We start from the raw sequence: 6,370 nt of genomic DNA, 5'->3' as shown, positions 1-6,370 counted from the left end.
TATGTATATATATATATACGGGTAGATATAGGTATATATATATATATATATAGGTATATATATAGGTATATATATAGGTATATATATGTGTATATATATATAGGTATATATATATATATATAGGTATAATTAACCCGCTGCTGCTATTAATATAAAATGATATATACTGTAAATATATAAGTATAATCAACCCGCTCCTGCAGCCTGTCTCCTGCGCGCTGTGTCCATCCGGACCGAATCCATCCAGCCTCCGTACGGCTCCATTATATAATGTGTGCGCAGAGGACACCGAGCTGTCCGTCAGTCTGTCTGCAGCTATAATGTGATTTCACCTCAGATTGACCGACAGAAGGTCTGTAACTCTAACACGCGTCACGTCTGTGACTTCGTGTCCAGGCGGCAGCGATGCTCGCTGAGGCCGCAGGAGGTGTCGCTCAGGCCGGACTGCAGGTGCAGCAGAGGGACGCTGCTTCATCCGGAGAGACGTGAAATAAAGCTTCAGTGTCAAACCATCACGGAAACAGAAACACACACAAAAACACACACACACTGTAACACACACTATAACACACACAGTAATACACAGTAAGACACAGTAACATACACTGTAACACACACTGTAACACAAACTGTCACACAGTTCTAGTAACAGTCTATAACAGTCGCACACTGTAACGGTCGCACACTAACAGTCACACTGTAACAGTCGCAACAGTAACACGCTGTAACAGACTGTCAACACTGTCACACAATGTAACAGTCACACACAGTTACACACTAACAGTCGCCCACTGTAACAGTCACACAGTCAGTCACACACAGTCACAGTCACACACTGTAATACACAGTCACAGTCACACACTGTAATACACTGTCACAGTCATACACAGTCACAGTCACACACTGTAACAGTCACACACTGTCACAGTCAAACAGTCAAACACTGTAACAGTCGCACACTGACACACCTCTGGTTTGTTGTAATATGGAGCCCCTGGTCTGTGGTTGATAGGGGCCCCTGGTCTGTGGTGGTTAGGGGCCCCCGGTCTGTGGTTGGTAGGGGCCCCTGGTCTGTGGTTGATAGGGGCCCCTGGTCTGTGGTGGCTAGGGGCCCCTGGTGTCCCAGGTGATGTCTTTAAATGTGTTGTTTCCAGTTTTTGGATCAAAAGTGACTTTAATGATTGATTTTTGATCAACATAGATGGTCATTCTGTTGATCGACTGAGCAATTAGTCGATGGTGAAGCTGCACAACAAATGGATCAATAATCAAACTCAATATTTAAATCTCATCAGTTCTCAGATTCGTCCTCATTTCTAAAATCATCTTCAGACGACTTCACTGTTTTGAAGTCTGATCGTCTGCTTTTAATACAGACATGTTTATTCTTTACATACGATACACATCTATTTATTTTATTTATTGTCTTCGTGTTTGATCTACACTAAATATCAGATCAATAAATGTCTTGATGTGATCAGAAAACTAGACATCATAAGAACAACGTCTTTTTTCTGAGAAAACAAACAAACATTAAATGAGATTCTTAGTGGACACAAACTAGAACCAGTCCTCAGAGGTCCACTGTGGACACAAACTACAACCGGTCCACTGTGGACACAAACTAGAACCGGTCCACTGTGGACACAAGCTCGAACCAGTCCTTAGAGGTCAACTGTGGACACAAACTAGAACCGGTCCTGCGACGTCCACTGTGGACATTTGACTAGAACCGGTCCTCAGAGGTCTTGTGAACGTTGCCTCTCCAGTGTGTTCAGTGTCACTGAGTTCAGACGCCTGCAGCCGGCTGATAAGGCCTCCTGTGACATCAGAGTGAAGGAGGTTGTCTTCTCAGTGCAGAAGAAGAAAACGTGACCCTGAATGTGTCAACAGGTTTCACTCCACTCTTCTTCTGTGGTCTCTGGAGAGGCAAACATTAACCGGAGAACTGAGGCCTCGAGAAAGTAAACTAATTACTAGTGGCGGCTGGTGGAACATGTTCTAGGTAGGGCCATCCTATCAATGTCAGCAAACATCCCAGTATGATTTAATGCAAAAAAATTAAAGTCTCAAACACGTATTACTACTTTGCAGTTAAATATTTAACATTTATTCCAACACGAAAAAAAGCAGTAAATAACACTTATATAATATAATATAATATAATAGAACATGTTTATTTATTGAGATGCCCCTATGGACCTTGTTATAGGAGGTAAAGATCAAGAGAAGTAAACATGAAGTGTAATTATGAATACTGATATTAAATTAAGCTATGATGAGTTTTCACTGTTAATTTAACATCTCAATTACATGTTGATGCCTCCATGACCAAGTTAAGCAGATGAGACTCAGGACAACTATGTAGAAGAAAAGATGTTCACTTTGCCTAATATGTAGCTTGACAGAGTTCTCCATGTGTGTCCTGGTGTTCTCATATTTCCTTACTTCCTCATCCCTCACTCCCTACCCTGGTGTTCTCATGTTTCCTTACCTCCTCATCCCTCACTCCCTAACTGTCCGTGCTGGATCTGTCCCCATTGTTTTAAAAAGCTAAATAAGTTATTAGCATGACGTCATCCAGCTAGCCAAACCTGTCTGGTGTACAGCTAGTACAGAAGCAGATGAGCACACAGGCGGAGAGGACGAGCAGGAAAAGCATATATTTTGCGCAGATATTACATTTTACACATATTACTGGGTACATTCCACAGTTCAAAAACACAAATATTGACAATTTGTATAATTTATTATTATTATAATTTAATTTTAATTATTTTTTGTTTTGTGTGGCTCAAGGTGGGGCCATGCCCCATTGCCCTCTATTGACCAGCTGCCACTGCTAATTAATCATGAATATATCGTGAGCCGGCGCCACGAAGTCTCTCAGCAGTTCTTTTTGTTATCTTTATTATCTCTGGACTACAGACCCAGGAAGCAGCAATAAGACGGTTTCTTTTTTTAGCTCCTGAACGTTTTGCTGTTTCTTCACTGAATCTCCTGAAACTATTAATGAAGCTTCACCTGATTGTTTAAGACCAGGACTAAACTATCAGGGGCTAGTGGCGGTTTTAGACCAGGACTAAACTCTCAGGTACTAGTGGAGGTCTTAGACCAGGATTAAACTATCAGGGGCTAGTAGAGGTCTTAGTCTAGGATTAAACTATCAGGCGCTAGTAGAGGTCTTAGACCAGGATTAAACTATCAGGGGCTAGTAGAGGTCTTAGACCAGGATTAAACTATCAGGGGCTAGTAGAGGTCTTAGTCTAGGATTAAACTATCAGGCGCTAGTAGAGGTCTTAGACCAGGATTAAACTATCAGGGGCTAGTAGAGGTCTTATTCTAGGATTAAACTATCAGGCGCTAGTGGAGGTCTTAGACCAGGCTAGGCTAAATGCTAGCAGAGTTCTGGTGAGGAAGGCGGAGCTTCAGCAGCTGAATATAGAAACAATCTGATCGACACCTCCTGGATTAAAAGATAACGGATGGAAACATTCTTTCTATGTTGAACTCTTTGAAGTGAGATACACCATTGATCTTTATGGTTTTATGGACTCAGAGCTAAAGTCACAGAGTCAGTGAGGAAAGAGTTTAACCACATGTTCCACGAAGAGCTGAAGTCTTTATTATTTATCAGTGAATAACAGCAGCTTGTTACGTCACATGACTCACAACATGATGGATGGTGTTTTTATTACAGGAAACATTGTATTCATTTTACTGTTAGTTCTCTTTGCAGTGATGAAATGTCTTCAGGTGTTACTGGTCTGTCTTCAGGTGTTACTGGTCTGTCTTCAGGTGTTACTGGTCTGTCTTCAGGTGTTACTGGTCTGTCTTCAGGTGTTACTGGTGCTCTGAGACTGGAGGCTTCAGATGAGTCATGCTGCTACTTCACCATGACAACAGAGAGAGGGGGGGGGTGGTCAGACCGTCACGGCACACATAGAACCCAGTAGAACCACAGTGTGGAACCCTGTTAGTGCCCCCTAGAGACTCAAATATAGAACATTCATCATAACTGATCACCTCCACTGAGCTTTTCTGATTTATATTAAATAAACTGAATATTGTTGTGTTTTGGACGGTTGATTCTGAATGAGTTTGTTTTATAAACATTAAGTCACTTAAACATTAAGTTACTTCTGCTTCCGGTATGCCCATGGAGTAGTTAGACGCAGAGTGAAACCGCGCTCCCAGATATATCGCAATATACCCACGGAAAAACTCGAAAATTCGATATTTATCAGTGAAAGGGGTAGATGAGTGGGAAAATAATCACCAGAAGCCATAAAGGAGAAGAAAAAATGCCCAAAACTCAAGATAAAGGCTCCTCGTCGGTGAAAGCTAACAACATCGAAGCACATCAAGCTAGCAATCAAAGTGAAGCAGCTTAAGGCCGGAGGAGCCCCGGAACGAGCATAGATCCCGGTGACATAATTAGGGCGATAAAGGAGCTAAAAACTGATCTCAAGGGGGACAATGACTGCCTGAGACAGGAAATTATTCAATGCAGTGTCTGTCCGACCGAGTTGGAGAAGCGGAGACACGCGTGGAACAGGTGGAGGGTTGGGCGGTGGAGGCGACCGGAGCGATCTGCACCTGCCTGGAACAGCAAAGAATCCTGCAGCAAAAACTAACGGACTTAGAGTCCCGGCCCAGGAGAAACAACATGCGCCTCTTTGGAGTGGCAGAGGGAGAGGAGGGAAACTCGGTACCACAGTTCATCGTTAAACTCCTCAGAAGCGAGCTGCCATTACCACAATAATTGGATTTGAAAATACAGCAGGCTCATCGGCAGAAACCCCATCCCGAAGCCCCACCGAGACCTATTATTATCAACTTCCAGGAGTTCACAACCAAGGACATGGTACTGCGAGAAGCTTGGAAAAAGGGAAAAATCCAACTGGGCAACAGAACTCTATACTTCGACCACGACTATACGACTGAGATAGTCAAGAAACGCAGGGAATACAATGGGATAAAGAAAACGTTATATGGATTCACTGGGATACGGGGACCAGAACATACACTAGTGCACAAGAAGCGCAGCGGGAGCTGAAGAGACGTGGATTTCCCGTGGAAGAGCGGGAGACTACCAAAGGAGAGAGCAACCTGGAAACACGGGTTCGTGATTTATTGGAATGGCAGCAGGCATCGGGTCATCGGGAGAGAGGACTAGCTGCGGCCCAGAGAGCAAGGGATAAACTCCAGGAGTTCCAGAGGGGACGCATCGAGCAAACATGAACGAAGACGCAAGCTGCACGACCCGGTATGACTGTTACAATTCTGAGACTCTTAAAACCTCTTAAGCTCTAGCCCTATTTGTAGGCCTCTGCTCGAAAATGGCATACCCATACTAAAGTGACCACAGTTCTGTAACTACAAGGTCTATTTTAATAATTTTTGATGCTATAATCAGATCACAACACTTGTGAGATTGTTGAGATGGATAATATTGTGTATATGGTGCTGGTTAATATAGTACATGAAAATATTACACAGCTCAAATTGAAAATATTCAGGTTCGCCTGAAAAAAAGCACTTTTATTGATATTATGTTTTTGAAATAATGCAGCTGGCTGCCTAAAAACTCTCCCAAATCATAGCACAACCGATCAGTAGTTGTTGAATAAAGGTTGGCTGGGATAAAGTGAAGAATAAGAGGCTTTGTACAGAGAGGTCACGCAAGGTTGTCATTTTCGAACCAGCTGTTGCAGCTCTTACATTGTACTTTTATATACTATATAACTATATATTACACTTTTTTTATCACTCATATTATTCAATACATCCAAATACAGCTGTTAGGAATCATTTTGAGATTCCTAACATCAGAGCCTGTCTCTGGCTTTCAGCCATAGGATTTTCTCAGTTGATGCGTGTGTATGGGGCTGTAGCTCAGCCTATCATCAGTCAATTTCAGTCAATAAGCCCGCCTTTGACGCGTCAGAGTCTCAGGAAGGCGGATGTCAAAGCGGGTCTTGATTGACAGAAGTTTCAGCGAGTAAAGTTGCAAGAAGTGCCGCGTCTCCCCGAGCGTAAATTTCCATTTGTCGAAAGTCTGACCACTCGCCCATTGTGGATTGACCCCCCTTCCACAGGAAACAGCTCGGCAGTGAACAGGATGCAGTTGCCAACAATGATTCTAGCTTTGAACCGGATAATCTTCGATGTTATTGTACAAATTTTTCATAAAACGTCACCAAAAACCAACAATTTTTTTTGGCGAAGGGCAGTGCCATGGTACCGTTGTCCACTCACAGCTTTCTACTGGTTCCACGGAGAGAAAAACCGAAGGTATTTATGCGTTCGGCGACGAATGCTAATGCTAGAAAATGTATTGGTGAGCTCGGTAGCCGCTAGCTTCGTG

This window comes from Anarrhichthys ocellatus, unplaced genomic scaffold (assembly GCF_004355925.1).
Source record: "Anarrhichthys ocellatus isolate YVR2014 unplaced genomic scaffold, GSC_Weel_1.0 scaffold165, whole genome shotgun sequence".
NCBI lineage: Eukaryota > Metazoa > Chordata > Actinopteri > Perciformes > Anarhichadidae > Anarrhichthys > Anarrhichthys ocellatus.
Note: the sequence above shows the minus strand (reverse complement) of the source record.